This window comes from Nomia melanderi, chromosome 1 (genome assembly GCF_051020985.1).
Source record: "Nomia melanderi isolate GNS246 chromosome 1, iyNomMela1, whole genome shotgun sequence".
NCBI lineage: Eukaryota > Metazoa > Arthropoda > Insecta > Hymenoptera > Halictidae > Nomia > Nomia melanderi.
Genome location: NC_134999.1, coordinates 25,253,818 through 25,278,979, shown reverse-complemented (window position 1 = coordinate 25,278,979; position 25,162 = coordinate 25,253,818). Strand labels below are relative to the sequence as shown.

General features: G+C 32.1%; 1 protein-coding gene across 4 annotated transcripts in view; it reads left to right on the top strand.

The window, feature by feature from the left end:
* nAChRalpha6 (nicotinic acetylcholine receptor alpha6) overlaps positions 1–25,162 on the top strand; it is a 566,449-nt gene that overhangs the window by 426,072 nt on the left and 115,215 nt on the right. The gene's annotated exons all lie outside the window — the stretch shown is intronic.

Genomic DNA, 25,162 nt, shown 5'->3' with positions numbered 1-25,162 from the left:
CTGATAACGGGGATTGAAAGGGTTCCGAAAGTAACTATTATTAAGGTTGCTTAAGTCGTACGAGTGCGAAATGTGTAACGCTCTTCCATGTAATTAACACATTCCGTACCATCGGACATTTCAGTTATATCGTGCTTATAAAGTGTACTGTTTTATTTTTAAATGAAATATTAAGGTGCATTCACGTTTTTAGTTCCTTTCATATATATTTTCATATTATTTTTTTATATTTTCGCTACTTTGCAACGTGTACCATCATTCTTCGAGACATGTCTCATAAAAAATGTTTCCTTACAAAAATGGTATACATGGCACGGAACATGTTAACGTATCTTAATATACAAACATCGGTGCATCGGCAAAAATATTTTTTTGTTTCTTTTGTAACTTTTGCACATAAATCGTGCGCCTATGTTTCGCATTCTAAACATTGGATCATATTTTCTTTATGATTTTTGGCGCAAATTTTAAAATACCATGCGTTTTCAGATTTTTTAACTTTAATTTACTTTTTTTAACTTGTACATTTTTCGTTTTTTTATATAGACCAGATATAATATTTACAGTTGAGGTTATGTCTCTACGGACTTGGTGATTGATATTTATTAAATTTAGAATTGGAAATAAATTATTCAATTCCACCCTTACTTTGTGTGGACCATGTAATAAGGTTGTAATAAGATTTTCTTGGTTTAACGTTGTTGTGATACACAGAAGGATTTCCGTAAAAATGATTGGATTCTTGTCCCGATCGGAGAATGACACACAGCGAGGTGTTTAAAAAAAAAAAAAAAATACTTTATCGTAGCTCCGCAAATTTTGAGGACTTTTGTACAAAGTTTACTTTTGCGACGTTTATGAAATTTGTACATTGCTAAAGTTGTGTCTGTCGAGAAGTCTTCTAGCGTTCTGTATGGTTCTCGTAGTTTCTCATTTTACGTAAATTTTATGATTTCGGAAGAATCATTTATTAGTATCAATCTTGAAAATATCAATTTTACAATTTAGAAAATATCATCTATTGGTTCCAATCTAAAAGGTATCAAATTTATAATTTATAAAATATAATTGATTAGTTCCGATCTAAAAAGTATCAATTTTATAATTTAGAAAGTATCATTTATTAGTCTAAATCTTAACATTTGGATTTTATAACTGAGAAATTACAATTAAGTACAAGCGTCATAATTTAAACCAACACATTTCGAAGATAGTACTTCTAAAGCTTGATTTTGATTAAAGTATCAACAAATCGTGCTCGCACCGCAATAAAAAGATTTCAGCAGCACAAAAACCTCTCCGACATTTTGTTATCTTTCATCCACGAGTTCCTCTTAGTTTCATTTCGACTAGTGAAATGCAATTCTAAAGTCCTCCGAGTCGTAGCAACGGGATCCGGATAAAAAGTAATTCAACTCGAAAGCCGCGGCGCTGCCTTAATATTACACGCAATTAAATTGTGGCTGACGCCCTCGATCCAGTTTAAATGTAATTAGGAAATCGCGACACTGACAGATCGCCGAGACTGGCCGCGTGAAATTGAAACGATTAAATTGCGTGGGCATTAGCGTGTCGCGGAAAGAAATTTACTTCGAGTGGGGAAGCCGAATCGCAGTCTGCACGCGGAAAGGTATTATGGGGCCGCATACTACCGTGCATAGGTATTTCGACACTTTCGCATTGGTAGCCATGCGTGAAACTGGAATAACTGTTTAACACTAGAACTACTCTGCCAGTTGAAATGATTTCTTTTGACATTTCTTAAACTTTTTATTTTGCAATCTAATGATGTCATAAAAGTGTGTACATTAAATTATTTAAAAATATGATGGTTTCAATAATGAATAATATAATAATGACAAATATCAACAGAACTGATCGAAATGATTAGTTTCAATTTTTTGTAATTTGTATTTATTGATACCATAAAAGCGTTTAACATATGAAATTATTTAAAGCATTAATCGTTTCAGGTGCATAAAGTAAGGAATATCAACAGAATTAGTCTAAATGATTGGTTTGAATTTTTTGATTTTCTAATTACTGATGTCATAAAGGTGTTCAGCATCTGAAATTATTTAAAAAATGAATAGCTTATATCATACAATGTAAGGAATATGAATTGAAATTTGAAAAAATATGTACTCTTATAATTTTCATAAGGAGTACATATCAAACACATTAGATACTTGGTAGTTCTAATATTAAGTAAAACGTTCTATTACAGTCTTACTGATAATGTTAATTATGTGTAATAAATTGTGTAGCTACTTTCTACATCTAAATTCGATTTTTATCGATAAGTTTCGTTAATTAATATCATCAAATCTCCAGAAACTGTTTGTTACTTATTATAATTCAAACTATAATTTATCACAATAATAATAAAATATATGATATCTTTCAGCTTTATCACTATAAATTATTACACCCAACACTGCATATTTTTCGAATATATCTGTAAATATTTCATGCATATTTGTATATTTTCCATGGAATAATGTTATATATTTTATATGTATTGTATATAAATGTTGGAAGTCAAATAATACTATACTAAAGTAAAAATATCAAAATTTCAATACAATCGCGTCAAATGCCCAACTTACACGCGGTGGTGTATATCGGTGAACCGTAGCCATGATGGCTTCTTTCCAGAGTTCCATTCGCGCGAAAGTTATTCGCTTGGTTCTCGAAGAACAATTTTCTTCCTCCCATCGACATATCGTATCGTCCAGAAACTTATTCGATTTTGACGACTTCCGTTCTCGACATTTTCAACCCACCCCTTTTTTGCGTTACACTCGTTCCAACCGACCATGGAGATCAAGAGATTGAGTTATTTTTCGTCCGTCTCCATCTGAACTCCTTGCGGTTTTTCTTTCTCTCGACGTTGAGTACATTTGGTAAGGAACGGAGAGAGTTTATCGTGATATATCCCTTGGAGATCTGTATATATACTGATTTTCCTCCTCGACGATGCATCTGATAATTAGGCGCCTTTAACGCGTCACGGATATTACCTGCACAGTGGAGGCAAATGAAATTGCATCATGGTATATACGTATAATCCAGATGTGTCGAGAGTGTAACTGTTATTATTCGTATGTGTGTATATATTATTGTCGAGATAAATGGAATATATAATGTAATCAAATTTAAGTTACTTAAGAGAATATTGTCTGGAACCTTCTTTGAAACATAAAACTTTGATTATTAACCAAATAAATAATATTATTTGAGGTACTTACAATTAGTTCGTTATAAGGTTTATTAGTTCATTAATTCGTTATTATATACTATCGATGGAAACCAAGAATTCTCTTTTGAAGTTTGGTTATGAATACTTTTGTGCTGAATCTTATAACCACTTACTCTGATTAAAAAACACAAATAATGTACTTGAGTTCAACGATTTCATGCTTATCGTATTAAAGTTGAATAACATTCACAAACAATTAATTACAGGTATATATACCAATCGAGTATAAATAATTATATGGTTATTAGTTATACATTAATTAGGAATATTAATTCCAGTTAAATGTTATTACTGCACACTCGGATTAATTTCGAAATTTTAAAAAGTAATACAAAAAAGCTTCGTTTAACCAATCTATATATTTCAATTCACCTTCGATCATCGTACCTGTTTTCTAGTCTTCTCTCAACCTTATTTTACATTATTTTACGTCTCTGTTAACAAGTCAATAGCGATTCCTCATGAAACATCTGTCAAAACATTCGCTATTATTGCAGTTACTAAAATGAAATGTCATAATCACAAAACAGGTTTTAATTTTTCCATGTTTTCCAACAATATAAACTCCCATTATTTTGATAGAAGAAAACTATGGAGAACAACAAGTTCGATAAAAAAAAGTCTCGATAAACGAGCCTCATAATTCATTGCTGAGAGAGTCAGTGTTCTCCCAGAGGTAAGAATATCGTGGGAATAAGGTAACGAAACTTCAACGCTTCGGTATCGATACCTTAACACGGTGTTGCCATTCTTCAGTGTCACAGGGCAAATCCCAATTCGGATACCTTTACAAGTCCCCGAGTACCCTTTTCCAAGGGTTCTCGCTTACACCTGTCACGCTATGTACTCCGTAGTTTAGGGACGCCGGGAGGATTATATTTAGATTGAAACAAACCCACGGAGAGTACTTTCAGAAGATCGGACAATTCCGGAACCCAGGGGATCACTGGATTTCAGGAGAATTTCAGAAGTTTAGAATTTCGTGCTTGAAAAGTCACGCTTCGTTTGTCGAATAATGATTCGAACTAATGCAAGATCTTCCAATTTGGTTTAACTCTTATATAGGAGCTACAGTGTCTGTTGTACATGGCTGGGGGATTATTCGAATTAAAAAGGATGTCGAAAATTGTTCAGGATATTCCGTACAAATTGATCTCCTTGGAAATTAAAGTATTTTCTTAATTAACTTATCTTATAACTTTCTTTTCGAGGACGCTTAAAATAATCACATAATTGTTAATAATGTTTTAACAATAAAGAAATTATATATTTACTATATTTTGCTATACAAGTGTGAAATTGAACATTCGTTAATGGACAACACTACATACGTAGTCTCTTTTAATTAATGTACACTGAGTAGGATTTATATTTATTGAATTAAATGTTCTTTGATTTCTTTGCTATGTTTTAACCAGTTAATTGTGGAATTTAGTTTGAAAAGTCTATCATTGCGCGCTCTATGAAATGAAAAAATGATGTGTATACTCGTCAAACACAGAGAAAATGCATGTATAATATATTCTAACGAAAAACTACAACGTAACGAAGAAGAATTAAACTTTTCCCTGAAAAAATGAAAGAACTGATCCTTGAAACAAACCATTTCGCGTTTTCAAATGGTTCGTCAAACACAGCTAACTGGTTAAATTTGTAAAAATTGTCGGGTTGATGCCAAAATTTTGACGTTTTTTGTACGTGATTAACAGAAAGAGTATTCTGCACTCAACGGGTCTGGAAGGTTGCAATTATGAAGAGGTAGAATCGAATCGAACTCAACAAACGATGATTTCAACATGGCGAACGTAAAAAAAGGCAATGCGAGTGAAGAAAAACGAAAGCCTAAGAGCTGAAACGTTCGGCAGCATTAAAGGCTTGCGATTAGCTTGGGACCTTTAACTAAAAAATCAAAGATTTTTATTTTAGACTTTTGATGAATGCAACTTTCACCATCGTATTTCTTATGTTTCTCTGATTAAAATAACGCCAAACACGATAGAGTTACGATCATAATTGCTTGTATAATAAGCGATTGGAGTTTCGGATATAGAAAAGGACTTCGAATAGGAGAGAAGGAGATGTTGAAATCGTCGAATTTGACAATAATCAGATCATGTTACGCCCTTCAATCACGGTCGGTTGTCGAGCGCCATGGTATGCTAAAAGGAACCGAATGGGGGTGTGGTGGAGATAACGACATTGGAATTATGAAAAGCTCTCTGATGTTGCAATTATCCAATGTTCACTGTATTTCCAATTTGACCGTGAATGTTAACTACATAGTTAACTCCGTTTGACCAGTATACACATCACCATAAAGCTTGAATTGATACTAATTCTTTCAACAATGAATTATTTATTTCTTCAGGTAAATATGTAATTCTTCTTTATTTTGCTTTGGTTTTTCATTCAAATATACCCTAGGTATATTCATCCTGCGTTTGATTTTATTGCGCGCAAAACGAGAGATTTTTCAAACTAAATTCCACAGTTAACAGGTTAAACAAACGATCTAAAAACATCGAACCTCTGTAGATCGAAATCATTTCCATCGTAAAGCCCATCCTTTTCCCGTTAAATGACGCTCAATTTTCATATCTTCGCGTAATCCGAGTCGCCGGTCGTCGATTCCCCTAACTTGCGATCGTTTCGAAGCGTTGCTGAACTGAATCGACGCGCGTTGCGCCGGGATCCGGCGGTAACAGTCGTTCACGAACCGCAAATAACGTTCGCCGAATCGATTTTAATGGCCGCATAGATGTCCCGGTAATGTACAAACGCGACGTTTTGCATGGAAAACTACTCCCCGAGCCAATCTGGCCGGAACGCGTCGATCGATCCCGTGGACGTGACCGGCTTCCGGCACGGCTCGTTTTCGCACTGTCAATTGATCTTCGACGTTTAGAGATTTCCATCCCGGCTACAGTTGCACCTCCCAACGACGAACACGTGACGAACGCGCCATTCACTCGGACCCAAGCTGACAGACGAAACCGTTAAACGCGGCAGACACTTGTCAGTGCTTAAAATATAACGGCTGTCGTAACAACTTCTGAAAAAAATTCGGCAACTGAAACTTATCCGTTATTGAAATTGGGGATGTTATCACTAACCGTACCGACATTTTGCATATATTTATTCCTACCGTAATCAGCCGAATGACCGGCTACAAAATATAGGTAAACAAGTTCGATAACAAATTTTTCTTACTTGAAAGGAACGCGGAAACTCAAAAAATTATGAAATTATGTGTGTAAGTAGAGTATGTCAGGTCTAATGCAATGCAATTTTTTTTCGTGCTGAATTTCATTTCGAAGTTTTTCTTTCCCGCGGATTATCTTCAGAACAGCAAAAGATAGCGAAACAAAGTTTCAACAAAAATACGTCGTTCTTTCACATTCACAAAATTGCAAAATAACATTTTTCAAAATGCTTAAATTTGTCAAAATTCTGAAAATAACGTGACTTTGTATAATATATTAATGGATACATATAATGTTAAATGAAGACCAAAATTTAAAACCAGTCAAATGACCGATTCACGGTATAGTTAGTGTTAATTACGAAATGTGGAGAAAATTAGAATGCAAGGGTAAATTTAAAGATACTTTATTATGTTTTTTATGAAAAAATGTGTATCGCCTGTTTTAAAGGTAAAACGTTTCGCATGTGAATTTTTTTAAACTAAATTTCCTCTGACACATTAAACATGCTCCAATTTTCATGACATTAAGGGGTATGAAATTTCGTCAACTTTGACTGCCTATACGCCAGTAAACAATCGATATATTTAAAATATTCAAGCGGCATCTGACGCACTAGTATTTTTCAAAGAAATCTTTTGTAGCAGCAAAAAGCTATTATACGCACTGTGAAAACTGAATTTTCAACAGCTTTTTGACGAATAGTACGTGTTTCGTTGCTTGTTCGCTCGAAGTTGAAACTGATGGAAAGCGGCGGAACGAAGACGGACACCGTGAACATTTCGACTTCATGTATTGTGACGTGATCCGTTTTATGCTTCATGATCCGACTGATGCTTTGTTGGGAGGATTTTCGAAGGATATTCGTTTCGTGATGGATTTCTAGTTTGATGGAGATATGCGTTTCCAAATAGACCGCGGATTTTGTACACTTATTGTAAATGCAGGGCGGTTCGATCACATTTTCATAAAGTTTTATTAGCCTAATAACCATTTAATGGCCATATCCGTGACGTATACAGGCTCGAAGGATTTATGAATGACTATTAAAATTTAAACTTAATTTCTTTAAATTCAAGATTATAATTTGTTTCTTCTATGGAAAGCATTGCTAGGAAAAACTGAATACTAACAATTTTCTACTGATAATCAAATAGAAACAAGAGTGATCATTAACTTGAAAGTATATAACATTGGATGCCAAGAAAATTTATTCATTAAGGGGATAAAACTAAGTTTGTTTATTTATTACTGTTAGTTATAATTATTATATTCTTATTAATATAATAATAATAATAATATTATGCATTATATAGTATTAGCTTATTTATTTATTCATTAAGTTTATTATGTAATCACACATCGATACGAGATATTATAATAAGCTGATTTATTCGTGTTATTTGAATGATACACAGTCCTCTCACGATTTCATTTATTTAATATACTATACTACGATTTTTATATAGTTTTCATGACCATTTAACGCTCAAGGAAATGAAATTTTTAATAGTATTTTATGAGGTTTCTGTTTTTTTGGAACGCAACAAAATTCATAATACAGCAGAATGAAGGGATCTCTTTTAAATCAATTTTTGCAAGGTAGTGCATACAAATTTATGTTTATAAAAATTCACAGTCTATTTATAAGTTATTGCAGTGGTTTTGAGGGGAGAAATGATTGCTCGAAATAGTAGCGCGAAGTTCTCGGTATCTATGAGAATTGTATTTTTTAGTTAGGCGGACAATTCTTTGGTAATGGATTGGAAGTAATGGCTTGTAGGAAAAGTTTATGGAATATTACGATGAAATAGAGTATAGAGGAAGATATATTTCTCTAAGTACATGTTCGTATAACGTATTAGAATTTCCTTCATTATTTTATGTAGTAATCCATTTCGGTGAATAATATGGAAAACTATATTTTCTTTAATAAGTGCAGTTATAATATATTGTGAACATTTATCTTACGTGATACAATCTTGAAACACACCTTAATTAAGAGATTAAGGATTACAATTGAGCGCTGTCCCCTTTTAAATATTAATCCTTTAAAATTTTTAATTAAAAACTTCAATTTGTTGGAATATCTTGAATCAATTTTTATCCTAATCATTCGAAAGTAAATAATTAACATTCATTGACAAATTGTATTTTAATGAATATATGAACCACGAATTAAATAATCTTTGAAATAACACATTTCCAATGCTCGAAATACCATAGCAAATATTTGTATTTCGACTAAAACTAATACCACGTTCAAATAAATATTTTACGGAAAAATTGTTAGTTTTCGTTCGAGCTCATATTTAAACAAATGTTCTATAAAAGCCATCCGTGTCGATGAATGATTGGAAATTGCGTTCTGACCGCAGATGCGTGCATATGATGACGCACAACTCGAAATGCATGTCGCGTCAAACGACATTCAGCCCTACGCGCTCTATTAAGCGCGCCTAGTTCAAACTTTCTGATTAAGTAATAGGCGATTAGTAGAAGTTCTGCATGAACCTGGTATTAGTCACGTGTGCAAATGTCGGATGCACGATTTTCTAATTACTCTCCTGTCTCGGGCGTACCGAGATTTAACTCTATACTCTGCCTATTCAGTGTGATTAATTTATTTGGTGAAAATATTTCCTTCATGTTGATAATTATGATGTAATAATGTAAAATTTATTGTATAATATATTATCAGATAATAAAAAATGAAGCTAACATTTTCGTTCAGAACTATTTAAATGACATTTAACATTCGAGGAACAGATCATTCTACTTTAAACTTGGTGTTATTAATGATTAAACTGTGAATATTTGTGCACATTCAAATTTCGAAAATCATAATTAGAAAAATAGAATTATTATACAAGAGAAAATAGTTCTTTCTAATATGTTACATAAAAAGTATAACACTTAGGTTGTTTTCTATATTTTTCGTATTTTACGTATTTCATAGAATTTTCAATTTTCAAATTTTCTATAAATGCATAAAAATCTGCAGTCTATTAACAATGTTACGAAAATAGAAATTTTTTAAAGTCCATTATAAACTTGATAATACACATTTATGTTTTTATTTGTTACTTTTGAGTATACGAACGTATTTCAAAGCTTTTTCATAAATTTTTTAAAATTTAGATTATTTAAAAAAACTTGTTTCTACAAAAAGATGAACTGGTACCAAAATAGTTTATTATTCGTATGAATTGTTACCAATGGGGCGCTAATTAATTACGTAATAATCGATTCAATTGCGAGTACCTTTTTGTAGCTACCAACTGTTTCCAACATACAATCACCACTGAAATAATTACAACGCATTGTAATTAACAATCAAGAAAAATAACTAGAAATCGAACTATCAATTGCATTTCAATCGTCAATATCAATACGTAATCAATTTTGCCGGAGTATCATGTCACTCTTTTCATTACTATTTGTCAGTACAGTCACATTGTTTTATCCCAATTCGACCATCTATCAATTCAGCTTGCATACCTTACGTAAGGGCTCGTCTAATGGACGGCGCTAAAAAGAATCAATTCTCTGTCATTCTTAAATTGTCCCATCGAAACCTAAAAGCGCTTCTTGTCAGAGCGTCCAGCAACTTTCACTAAAGCCACTACATTTTTAGCATCGACAATGCACACTTCCGGATACAGGCTTCTAAAATCTTATTCCCCCAGTACCGCCTTCCATTCGGCCACGAATGGCGCTTCATTGTGCACAGATCACAATTGTTCCATCGAACAATAACGAACCAGCCATCCCGGGGACAATGAGAATATTTCAATTTCCGTGAAATAAATCTCGTTGCACAAAACTCAGAGCACACCGTCGTGTTTTATAGGGATTGCGCTTTATAACACGTGGGAATGGTGTCACGTATAAATTCAAATTCTGACGACACGTTACAATTGTAATGCACATAGTATATACCTACGTACAGTGAATCGCGTGATAGAACAAACTGAAAATCAAGGTGGTTAAAGAAACTTTTCTTTTCGCTTCGACGGAATGTAGAATGGTTAATGTGTTTTCTAATATTTTATATTTTCCCGTAAGAAGTTAAGATGTATTGAGTTGATGCAAAAGTATTAATGTTTTCAGTTTTTAGATTTAGGTTGGTAGCTTAACTGTTCGCTGGCTGAATGAAAAGTAAGTGTAGGTTTTTTTAAATAAAATAATCGTGAAAGGGGGAAGACTTTATTGTAAAATATACTTGCGCAACAAACTCGCTCAATATTCGGTTGGTGCCTTACGACAGACTGCGTGACTCGCGAGGTGACGCATCGGTTTTTTGTTTTTCGGCAAAACAAACTTTTTTTGGTTTGCGCGGGAAACGTCGCTTCAACGCATAACCGTATCTATTGTAAACTCGGCCGGTGCCTGTTAGAAAAGTAAAAAGGAAAAATGAAGTGACCTTTATACACGTTATAATAACTTCAAGACAGATGTTATTTGTTTCGAAGGAAAACATTTGTTTCTTACCCACGTACAAGAAACGTCAGAATTTTTTAATCAAAGCAATAATAACGTTAACCCGAAAGTAGGCTACTTTGTATGAGAATTGTAAAAACGGGCATAGTAACAGAGAATAGAGATTGAAATGCACTTGGACAAATAAAAGTTTACTTATATACTGTAAAAAAAAGTTAGAAATCTAAAATATGTTATAAAATGTTATTAAATTCTTAATACATTGACGACTACGTTTTTGAACTATCAATCCCATAAGAATGTTGTAATGGATGTAACTAATTAGTACAAAACTTTTAAATGATTGGATAAAGGGAACTCGAGTAGCTTCACACTCCATTTTCAAAAATACACTTCATCAAATCTTAAAATATTAATTTTCTCAAAAGTAGAAAATACTATAAAATACAACAGTATTTTCTCTATATCTCGAAAAAACATTCTCAAAATTAAAGACAATGTTTAAAGACGTTTACACTTCATATTAAATATTTTAAATTATCCACCGAATAAGATATTTTCCAAATCTTCTTAAATTTGTTATATCCTGATTAACTCACGTATTTCAAAAACTAGCCCATATTAAAAACTTTGATCTACATTTCATTTCAACAGTTCAAGCTAAAATTCAAAAGCGGAAGAAATAAATCTCCGAATTTGTTCAACTTTACTATACTTAACGCCTTAACTCATTTTGTACGCAAGTGCATCTATATTTACCTCGCAGATTGAAACGAAGGAATGCGATATTTGCGTGCCTCGTTTCCTTAGGCACGAATGAGAACCAGGAAGAAATAAGTAGCACGATTGTAGAGGGTGGCAAAGGGGATGATAAACGCCGCCTCGAAGAAAGTTCGTTCGACTGGTCGTGATACTTTATGACCGGTTAAAACCGCGGCAATAAAGTTCGAAGCTGAGAATTATCTTCAACGATTTTGCTATCCGTTTTAGTCTGGCTTCCATTGGACGAGAGTAGGTACAATTGAATTAATAAGACTATCGTGATTACTTCATGTACGGGTTCCGAATCCAGAGACGCAATTCGAGGATCCTAAGAAACTACTTGATTTACGGGTCACGTTTCTTCCGGTAAATTGGCCATTTTCATTTCATTTTCGCGGTACGTTTGAGACTTATCTGCCAGATTAAATGAAAAGTATATGTCAAAAGGTGGAAATATTAACTTCGAAGTGTGTATCGTTGCTATTTGGCAGTAATATCTACTTGTTTATTGTTTCATTATTTTGAAAGTATCGTTACGTTTCAAGCGCAACAATTACTTCAGAAATTTTCACGGTACTTGTTTACAGTTTATTTTTGTTTATTTACATGGTACACATTATTTATCGTTAACAAAATTTAAGCAGTTATGTGGATTTTTAAAATTATGATTCTAATACTGTTCGGAACATAAATCGGAAAATTAAAAATATTTTATTTTTATTCCTTTGATGACAAATTTTCCATTGTTTTGAGTTTCTTTGTGTGCAGGTGTTATTTATCGAATAGAAATAGCAGTGTTCAATTATATGTATAGGAAAACGAAGACTGTTAAATAAAATTGTTTTGTGACAAATCGATTAGAAAAAAATGTTATGTATCACGTTATAACTTCATTATATCCATTATACATTATATGTTATAAAGTAATTAGGTTAAAAAGAAATTTCTGAATTTAAAGTTTATACAATTGTTTTTGTTAGTCTAATTAATTTTTTCATTTATAGTCCAGTATTTGAATTCTTAATGGGATGACACAGAACGATCAGCTGATTAAAATAGGCTATACCGAAGTGAAAGGCTAGGTTCAACCAAAGCTCTGGTCGCGAGCATTTAGAATTATCGGAAATAATCCGGTTCAGCCGTTGACAGGCATTCATTTAGCAGCGGCGGTAGAATTGTAACGGAAAAAGGCGGTTGGTTAAATTATATCGGGAAATAGTTTCCAATAGGGATTGTACCACTCTCCTGCGGTTTTGGAAATTTGCAGCACCATTCGAATGCTTACGGAAGCGATACATTTCATTTATTTTTCAAAAAACGGAGCTAAAATTATTGCAAAGCGAATAATTGTATTTTTCATGACTCCCATTGAAAGAGTTATTTTTTTATCGGCAGTCATGATATTATTCAATTATTGAAAAGAATAATTAAAGAATAATTTATATTTTGAAACAGAAGAAATATAGTGATCTACAGAAAAAAGATGAAGGAATATTTTGAAAATAATATAATAATTTAGATATTTTACTTTTCATTCAAATAAATCAAATATTTTCCTTCTTCTATATTGAATTAATATTATTACAAAAATATTTTTAAAAAGTGCCTACCGTTGCATGCTCGTTACCATCATTTCTTTCTATAACAGTCTCTATATTTATAATGTTATGTTAGATACAACGTATCATCTGTATGAAACATAAACAAAGAAATCTAATAAAAAAATCATTCACTTTTGGAATGTACCACCAAGCATTGTAATATGAAATAATCATACATACAACACGTATAAAATTAATTACTATTACGGAAAATACGAGTTGCTGTTTGTGAAAATATAACGGTAATAGCGAGCGTGATAATTAGTATGGATCATTAGTAAATTAAATTTTTACGTTAATTCTCATTTTCAAAGATTGTTGTAAAATCCAAAATAAAGAAAAAATTGATTTCGTCGATTACAAAATCTTTTATAGTAAAAATCAAGTAGAAATGCTATTGTTTAATACTATTAAAAATAGAAATATCATTATTTAATATTATTAGTGATAGAATTATCATTATTTTTATAAATTTTCAAAACTCATAAATGTATAAATATCCATTGCCCACTCATTAAAGTGTACGCATTGAAAGTAAAAAAATTAAAAAGAATACAAGTAGATATCACAACAATAATTTCTTCTTATCTTCCAAGTTATCTAAAAGTGATATTGTTCCGTATTGGGAACACTATTCAAAAAACATTTTGTCAAACGCGCTCAAGTTACTAAACGGTTATTGAACTTATAGTATAAAACATTTCTCTTTTCATTTAGCGATAGGCGATCTTCTGCCCGTATAATTTTTTGCGACAGAACTTTCGGCGGTTGTCATTGTTGTCCATCTTAAATTTTCTTATCTCGAGGTCTTTGTATGATCACCTTCCTTCTTTTCCTTCAAGGCAGAAAACATTTTAAAAATTGAACGAACTTCTACGCTCGGATAACCGAAACTTCTATAATCTCTCCTACGCCAATGCTGTTCGCCTTTTTCGCATGAAAATTCATGGAACTTTAACTTCTAACGATCTAAGTGACAATATTACGAAATTTTCTGCTTTTACAGCTGGAAGTTTCATGGCGCTGATGCAATTAAAAATTTATTAACCAGTCATATCCTGTCGTTCTTTTTGGAAACTAGAGTGTAGTGGTTGATAAAGCGAATAAAGAATTCCGCTCATTATTCATTGTGTTCGTTTAGTGCCGCGGTGTCTATGAAGTTAGCGAAACATGAAATAGCGTCGCTGCAAACGCAGTGGCCGAATCTTGAAAACGAAGAGCACGGGAGAAATGAACGGAGATCACTCAACAATGTGATATGTGCAGTAACATAGATCACTTTGATAAATTTTCATTTTCGTCTGAGCTGTTCTCAGCTTGCTCATATTTTATTTCCTTTATTACGAAGTGAAATACTATTTCATGACTAACACGTTGACCACCGTGTCACCCGAATGTGATCTGGAAATGAATTTTTCCGAATGTATTGACTGATGAAAGATTTATTGGAATTTCTGAGATGCGAGAGGATCGACACTAACCGCACCAGCACTACCGTAATCAGTTGATTGATTGGTTACAGAATAAAGGAGAACAAGTTAGATAGTGCATTTTTTTCAGTGGAAACAAAAACAATAGGAAAGACAAAAATTAAAACTGATTAATCAAACAATACAGAAATTGATATATATAAGTTAATAATATATAAGTTAACACTCATCGAAACTTCAATGCAGTCGGAATAGTTGTCTTAACACCTTGCTGACCGCTAACTTTAGCCGAAAATTATTCTCTTAAATATCAATATACATACTTCACTTAGATAGTACATGTTGAAATGACTAAAACAATTTAATCTAATAGGTACAATCTAAAACACTTTTATAAAGACCTATTTTATCTTCAGATAAAAATCGATAAAGCGAAATATAACTCTATTCCTGAACAATTCGGGTCGTGGAAATACGAGTTAATTCGTGACCGGTCAGCTAGATGTTAATAAAGCAGAAATTAAAAAGCGAAGATTCTTCATAACGATTGCTCTAGTACCTTTCTTATATCTCATATATCCAACAAAATTTGGGTCGTTCGACACGTTACCAAGAAAATTAATGTTTAAGTTTATATAAAAAATGGTATCACCCAAATTCGGGTGACGCGGCAGACAAAGTGTTAAATGAAACAAAGAAAACGCAGAATTTTAAATCCAAACATTTGACCGGTTCTGGTACGGTTAGTGTTAAGAACAATCTGCACGAAAAATCTTGATTTTTCAGTTCCTGCGTTATTAAGAAGATTATTTCGACTATGCAGAATATCAATGAATAATTATCCCGCGATCAACGTGTTAATAATATTATTTAATGCCAAGAACTTCAACACTAGAAGCAAAGTTTGAAGAGAAATGCAGTATAAATTGTGAAAAGAGAATGCGTTTATGTGCAACAGAAAGGTCGTCATTTACACTATAATACTCCACGAGTAAGTCTAACAATTTTACATGTGAATTGCTCTAATAAAGTTTGTGGAGCTCATTTTTATTTTTAATATTGAATTCCGTCTAAAAGAATGATATTATGTGTAACAGATATTTCGGTTTGAAATTAACTCGTGTGCAAATTATAACTTTCAATAATTAGTAACTCATTTATACATGTCTATTAACATTTATATTAAACATAAATTTTATCGCCATTTTATTAAAATTTATTATAAATATTTATGTAAAGAGTATTAAAATGTTCATTACCATTTATATTATATAGTATCATATTTATTAACTTTCATATTTTATATCGTCGAATTACGTTCGAAAACATACGAAATCCTCTTTCTACGTCAAAAAATATTTCATCAATCTAATTCGTGTTCGAAGCAGGCATTGCGTTCTGAAGTCATCATTTTTGCACGTAAACACACGATCAACCGAAATGACTTTTGAACAAAAATTTCATCGGCCGAATTACATGTGCAAAGTGCTGTTTCACGCTTGCTCCTCAATAATGAAACGCAAATGCCATGAAACTAATTAACGTCGATTTCGCTGCACGACCAAGTGTTATTCGACCACAACAGTCGATCCCACTGTTCACGGGCAAATTGGAAAATCAATCAGGAATAAGCCAACGCTTTTCGTTCGTGTACAATATGTCAGTATTTTATGTGTTAAACACAAATTTCGATGTACGAAAGATACGATCTGCGTTATACGAAACAAACAGCTTCAAAAGTTAAAGTTAAATAATTACATTTTTTTTAACTCCTTGGCGTATACTATTGCTATTTAGTATTGCTATTAACTATTACTAATTATTATTACTACTACGAAAAATTTAGTTTGACAATAATAAATCGATAATAGCAAAATATTTTTTTGTGTTGATTCGCGTACAATTAACAAAATGGACTTTTATTAAATTAATCTAGAAATTTCCATCACGAATCTCATTCGTTATTGTATGGTAAGGGGTTAATATGATAGAAAGAAATATGCAATTTTCTAAATTAACAGAAATGTAAAATGCTTTAATTTTATATGCAGAATAATTTAAATCAAAGAGGCAGAAGAAACGAAATTGTAATCACTGCCAGAATCTATCAAAATTAAGTTCCACCGACATCGCCTTTTGAGTATTGGTTCAAATTCTTTGTTAGTCGAATTTTCTTCAATTTCAAAATCTATGAATTACTTATTTCCTAATGTCTCTGCTTGTATGATTTTTTTATGAAATATCTCACCTTTATCATTATTTTTCAGCAATGTTTTAATCACTTTATACGAAGGCAATAGCGCAATGTTTAGTACGCGTTATAGGAGTACTGCAGTTTCAATGACGTATACTAGTGCCTGAAACTATGGAATTTATTTGTTACTAAGAAAGGGTAATATTGCTTTTGAAACGTTAGTTCAATACTTTAATTTATTATATCGTGTTAAATTCGTGTTAAGTGACGAAAACGTCAAGCAGGAATAAGCAGAAATTAATACTGTTCAATCATTTTCAGTTAAAATGAAATATTGTTTCTGTATTATGAACAGCTATCTTCTGGAATAAAATTAATACGATAAATATGGAATCCTTTTTGATTTCTTGTAAATTATTAACGACATATGTTAAATTATAGAACAAGGAGTTAATGAAATGAGGCACAAAAGTATTCATGTAATTACTGACATCGTAAGTTTGATGGTGTCGTTAAAAAAAATTTTTTTCTTTTATTGGTCATGAATCCTGCCGCCATACTTTCGACACTACGTGTAGGTCACTAATCTCAGGAAAAAAGTTTGCCGATAAACTGACCGTCTTTTACGCGGGAACTTTTGATAGCACATCGAATAACTGAAACTCGTGTGGCAGAGAAACAATTTTTCTGAGAGGTCGATATATCGTTATTGATATCGATGGTAAAACCGAAGGGTTCCTATTTTTTTTTATTGTCGTTTCATCTTTTTATTTTCTTGTTATGAATCTATATTCCGTATTGTTATGCATATACAAGATAAGCCGTTATAACTCAACAACCTAAATAACTTTTTCGGTTTTGGTATTATAAAAGGATGCGCTTTTTCTAAGATTTGTACACAAAAGTTCATTACAATCTAAGTTTTATATGAGTATTATTAATTAAGTATTAAGTACTTAAACTTGATTCTAATTGAAGATTTTCATTTGTAATTCGGCTAGAAGGTGCAGAGTATTTCGTTTTACTGTGGTTAAATTCAGTTAATATAAGTCTGAAGTTTTATTGAAGCATATTAAAAGTGCTCTTATATTTTTAGTTAGAAATGTACAGTTATCGTTGTACAACATAGGAATACATCAGCGATATTTACATTAATTTGTTTATGCAGGCTACGTTTGTTATTTACGAACATTGAAGATGTTATAATACGAATTAAACTATACAAACCACATCGTCAATATTTAATATTGACTTTAAGTCAAGTAACTAGGGAGTATTTATTATTAAGGACTAAACTTCAGATAATGATTGCAGATAATGATTTAATATAAACGGACTACGTAGATATATCTACTGCTAACCTACATTATGTCATAGTGTAAAACAAACCAGTTATAATTTCCATCATGTCCCATATGCTCGAAACAATCCTTTTTTAAATAAAAATGAGTACATTTATATATCCTTGTAATGGACAATATAATTAAAACTTTGAAGAAATTAATCGATCGATTAAAAGTAGTACTTTCTCAAATTTTATTTTCTAACTTTATCTATTTTGTGTATTGCATTGAATACGATACGTATCTCTTGATATATTCTTTTATTTTATAATAATTAGACATATTACATATTTATATTAAATCCTACTGAATCTAACAGTATTCATTGATCTAGTACGACATTATGAAACAATAAATCTCCATTTTATTTCACACAGGTGGCCACAAAAACTCAATTTTGATATCAAACACTGATCTACTAAATAAACCTAACTTAATTTCGCGATGCCGAGTAGTAAATGTAGAAGTAGTGAAAGACATTTTAAAAAACCGTGTACACTGCTTTCAACGCCAGTGTTTATTCCCCAACAATTTACTTATCGTTAGCTTTGTTATTTCATTCAGTCAGTCTATTTCCTCCACTTTCGCATGCACTCACTACAACAACCCTCTCCCTATTCCCCGTTACCGTTTCTCCACAATATAGCGGTCTATCCGTTTCTCGTTGTATTTTCATGTTTTTCCATTTTTCCATTTTCTCCACCCCCGTTGCAATTCACTTCGCTCTTCTAGCTTTTATCTCTCCGAATACGATATCCCGGATTTCGGTTTCGCCCCCACCCCCCTTCCCCACCCTCATGAAAGTCCGACGCATTCATAAACACAATGCACGGAGAAGTGGTGGCGTCAAGCGAACTTCGACATTAATGAATTTCTTGGAACAAATACGGAAGTTAGAGGGAAAACAGAAGGGTCTTCGTTGGAGGGAAGCAACGCAATGCATTCCCGTGTCGACGATTTCTCTAGTGTTTTTACGGGCCGTCTAATACCGCTTCCAATGCAAATGCGTCATTAATTCTACGACACTCGCAATCCCTTTCCGTGTAAAACAAGAAACGCTTCCGCGAGCTGTTTCGTTTATTTCGAGAAGCAAAAAATTCAAGGGAATGGACGAACGTTAGGGTTACGTTTATTTCGCTTGGTTTAACATGCAGAATTTAAAATGATGCACTCGGGTCAATTTATCGCTTAAGATGGAGTTTGATATACGAGTAGACCACGAAGCGTGATCAGCTTAGATTATTCCGCTGCTAGCAATTCGATCGGAAATTTTGTTAGTTAAAATACCATATATAGTTCAAGGAGAACTTCAAGATGATTCCACTAAATTCTTTGTCAACCCCTTTTTCTCAGAGTTATCCAGCACACCTTCAATTTTTTTACAGGTAAACCTACAATTTTTCACATTCATCTTTTGGGGAATACTGAGACGAATTTGGAAAGCATTATAACAAATATTTTTTTTCTGAATCTAAAAAGATTGAAGAACACTCTTAGTTAGAAGAGCTTTGCAAGATTCTTAGAGATTATTGAAAAAGAATAGCAAGCCACACTGTTCCACAAATTCCTAGAGCTGTTGATAGATTAGGATTAGAACATTATTCACTTGAATCTTCGTGGACTGTTTGTAAACATTTTGTTCTGTACCTTCGAACGTATTAAATGATATCGAACGTGAAGTGTTAGTAGTGTTTCGTGATCTGCGTGTACTGAAGATGACTATGATAACTCTGAAAGAAGGGTTGACAAAGAATATGATACCGCCATCTTAAAGCACTCCTTGAACCATGTTATTTCAGCTAACAAAATTTATGATCGAACCTCTAGCAGCAGAATAATCTAAGCTGATCACTCTTCGTGGTCTACTCGTATACATGACGTTTTATGAGAAGGATGAATAGAATAAGATAAAATTTATACGAGATAACAGATGATAAGTTTTCATGTATTTATTTGTTTATATTGTACTTCAGTTAATTTTTGATTTTTGGTATTTGAAAAAACGATGAGAAGATAGACGATAATTTTTCATTTATTTGTTTTCTTTTAAATATTTCTTTTATCTTCGATTATTAATAACTAAGAAAATAAACAACGTTTATTTATTTTTGTTTCCAATGTTGCAAGGGAATGTAAAATAAATACACATTTTAAAAAGAACTCTATAAGAAATATCACAAATTTTGCTGTATGTATCGATAGATTAATTTTTTCGATATTTTCCAATTTATTTGGAAAACTAGAGGTTTGAGACAATATCGAACCATATTACGTTAATACAATTGATTTATTTTGTGCAAATACTATTATTTTACAAAGTGATGCAATATAGATTTTGTTTTTAATTAGAAAAATAAAACGATTCCTCGGAGTACTGTGATCCTTAACTCTAAAACTACCGAGCAGTCAAACTGACTTCCTTGTATTCTTTTGGAGATGTATTATACGAACGTATTTATTCAGATTTTCATTGGATTATATTTTAATTTGAATATTACCAAATCAGCTTATTCAGTCATTTCTCTGAGAATCGTTTGTATCTCCTAAATAATTGTGAAAGGAGAAATCAAGAATAGGTCATTTTGACCTATCTGGTAGTTTGATTGTCAGTGTCAACGATCGCTCAACGCAAAGAGAACGACATAACCGTTAAAAATCGATTATTCCACAGGTACCGAATTTTTTCAAGTACTTACTGATCTTATAAAAGAACAACTTTATGACTCGGATTAATTCTATGCTCATGATGAAACCTTTGTTTTCGTCGAAACCTTCGTCTTAATGTCGCGAATATTTATTCTGACAGAAATATAAAAACAACTATATTGGAAAACGATTAATTGACTTTCTATGTATCGGTTATCAAATGGGTTCTTACGCAATAAACGTGCATCCTTCGAAATTGTTTTATTTTCAATCCTGTATGATATGTTTGTAAGTTCATTTCTCCTAGATTGATTATTACTGAACCGAAATGGTTTCGTTTTTCTATTAGTTTCATCGATATTTCAATCGACAATTAAATTGACATTGTTTCAGAGCACTCACTTTCATGTTTCAATGTTTGGACTATTCTATAGTATCCAGCCAGCAACATTTTTTACGCAAATTTGTTAAACTGAGAGTTTTTTGTGTCGCTGAATTAAAAAATAACAGCCTGTCGTTATGAAACGAGTACTTCCAAAAGAAAAGTGCCAAAATTAGTTTAGAAACTTTTTATTAGGAAACATATTACTAGGACAAATAATGACGTCACGTTGTTAAATTATAAATTCCAGAATCTCGAGAGCTATAATTAGAATATCCAAATCTATGAAAATTGGTTAGTCATTTATTAGTTATACATAATTAATCCGAAGAATGGTAAATTATTTTTGTCTTCTATTTATAGAATCGGTCATTTCTATGAAAAAAGACCATAATAATTGATTTCAGCTACAAAAAAATACTTCCGAAATGAGAAATTTGAAAAAAATTCTGCTGCCCGAATACTATAGTTCCTGTTGTTAACGGATGCAGAAAAACATTTCCCCGTAAATATCATGACATCCCGGCTAAGGAAATACGAACAGGGAAATAAATTGTCGAGCATGAACGGTGTTTTTATGAGGACGGCTGGATCCATCGGTCTCTTTTTGCGGGCATTAAGATTCCGTAAGAAACGACGATGTCGAAAAATAACACGGTCGTGACGATACCTTCTCCCAAGTAAAAATGCGAGACTAACCGCGATGTCAGTTCGCGTTGTTGCATTGTCCCCGCGATTGCAGTGTATATCATTCATTATTCAACACAGTGCGCCGAAGAAATTCAATGAACAATTGGTTTCTTGTCGTAGTAATATTTCTATGATATTGGTGGGCCATAATCGTTAATTTAGAACGTGATTTCTCTAGTCGGTTCATTATTTTGATGAATCTGTTAATTTTAATCTTTGTGCACTTACCTGTTATGAATTAGTGGAGTACTAGTTCAGCAATTTTTAATGTTAAATATAACTAATAATATTACATAAACTATTCAATAATATTATTTGACCTTTGAATAATATTAAATTGTATGGTATATAAACTTTTACATTAGTTTTTTAGTGACTAATGTATAAAATATTGGATTATTTTATAAGTGATACGGTTACACTACTTTTTCATTTAGAATGCATGAAAAAGTTTCTCCTGTGAATCAATGTCAAGCATAGTTTAAAAAATTATTTGTTATAATTTTTTATTATCTTTACATGTTACTTTTACATGAAGTCTAATAGTAATTATGTAAGGATTAACCTGAATTTTACAGTAAACTAATGCATATTTTCAACTTATTTATATATTGAAAACATCGCATTATTTGTAGGTTTATCTAGTACATAATTGAAGGCAAAGGTCGGCTTATATTTCAGGGCTTAACCAGAGAGTACAATGTTTTCTTATAATAAAAATTTTACGTACAACTAAACTAATAGTTAAGTTAACACTTTGCGGACGAATACAGCTACAGACTGTTGTTTAGTTATTTAAATTATTTGTTTGTAACTTCCTAGTTCAGATACCAAAGCTCGATGCTGCCAAAACGAAGACATTCGCTCTCAAAAGGTTAATATTAAGGTTATACGTATGAATTATATATTCGTCGCATTCGTAAACCTGCAGACTAGTTCGAAATAATATGGACTTGCATAACTGTTTTCAGTCTAGAAGAATGTTTCTGAAATAAACAACTACTTGTTACAACGAAATTTGAAAAATGTTTGTACAGGAGATATTTAACAAATTTTAATTTCTAATTTCATTATTAAAATATGTTTAGGTTGAAGTATTATCTAAACAAGTATATCATTGGGTTATAGTATTCAATATTTATTGTTGAAGTATTTATTTATAAGATTTAAGTTCTTTTACTTTATTTAATTTTGTTTAGCAATCAAAAGAATGAGGCTTTAACGCTTCCAAAAAATTCTACAGATTTTTAATTTATTTTCTCTGTTTTAGACCATCTATATTGTACTAATTTTATTATAAATTTTATAGACTTCAGTAGATCAAATTCTACTGTCGGCAATAACGTGATTTACAACATGACCAGCATCAATAATCTTCATTTCTTAAATGGTGTGGGAAGCACATAACTGGCTTGAATCTTAAACACAAATTTCAACAATATTTATTTCCTACGAAGAACTGCAAAATTAGAAAAATGATATTCTAATAAAACGTGATTTGACAAACTTAATAGTGTTAGGTATATTTAATTCTTCAAATAACAGAGGAACTTGGAAATTTCTACAAAATCCATTCATATAAACACATTACTCATACTTTTAATAAGAATTTGCAATCGTTCCATAATTTTTCTTGTTAGTAGGTTTTAAGACTTACGATAACGTTTTTTCTCGTCTTCCATGTCTATTTCTCTATTTTCGACACTTAGGTCGTGGTGTTTCAGTATCATCGAAGTTCCCCATCATCAATGTATTTGTTCAGAAATCTTATGAGTGGTAACAGGATGTTTTAAAGACTTGGTGATGTTCATTGCGAACTCTGATATTGTTCGTTCATTCTTCCACGATAAGAGGAAAGGTCAATGCTACACAGATCTCTGACGCTTCATCTTCGTCAGCTACGAGTTTCAAGTAAGTTATGATGGATGCAAACATAAATTGCTGAAACTAGGTGAAGCTTTCTCTCCCTAGAATACATTTCCTTCTTCACTAAAAATATTCAATTCTGATTTCGATGATCAGAATTTAAATCTATATTTTCATGTGTATTTCGATAATGCGACGATAAGAAATTTATATATAAAAGCATGCACGTTTTATATACAAATAAATATATCATTTATTTTACACAAGGCGTCCAATCAATCAATTAATCGCGAGAAAGTATAAATAATTTTCACTTTCAAATAATTATGAATCTTCATTTCCCATTCCAAGCACATTAAATCCTTCCCAGATCCTTAGAACAAGAAACTGTCTGATTCGGCTATAAAGCAACGGTAACAGTCCTTTCACGTATGTGCACAAAGTATTCATGCAGTTGCTAGCCAACATTGTCTGTCGTAAATCGTAAGTACACGCGTAAAATGAAAGAGGAAAATGTTTTACTGCTTTTATAGGCAAAGTAATAGTGTATGTAAATCTTTTATGTCTGAAATATTTTTTGGAAAAACCTGAAGATCAGGTTTGAATATTTAAATGAAATATTACATATTTTTTTGCACAATATGCAAGTGCGTATCAAAAGTAACTTAATTATACGTGATACAATAGCCTTCAACATCACATAAGGTTAGAAATAAAAAATATGTCTAATTATAATTATAGGAAATTATAATTAGAAGTAAGCAATATTTTTTATCCTTGACCTTTCAAAATCTTAAGCGCCATTATTTCACAAATAATTATATTGGCCCTTACAAATGCATTCATATTCGTACAAAAATATATATAACATTCCACATAAGAAATTCGAAATTGACTTTAAAAATATTAAAAACATAAGAATCTACTGACACCATTCTATGGAATTAGTCAAAATCAAAATGATTAAAAATCAGTTTCGTTCCATCAAAAACATTCCAAACCCAAAATATGAACTTACACCATTCCATTAATTTCAAAGAATGCCAAAGGTTTTCCTCTTGCGTTTCCTTCGTGCCTCAACCATTAAACAGTACGCTGGCGACTACGTGAACACCGAATACGTGAATCCCAGCGTAATACTCCTAACACCGGCCACATCCGTGAACTTTAACAATCCCCGGTCGAACGTTAAAGAATATTCTCGTGGCGGCGGCCGGTTTAAGATCAATCGCATCCTCCCTGGAGGAGATCAGACACTCCGGAATCCCCCGGAAAAACCTTTCCCGGCCCGATTCCCATTCTTCACGTTTATCGGGCGGCTGTTTTAAAACCCGGGGATT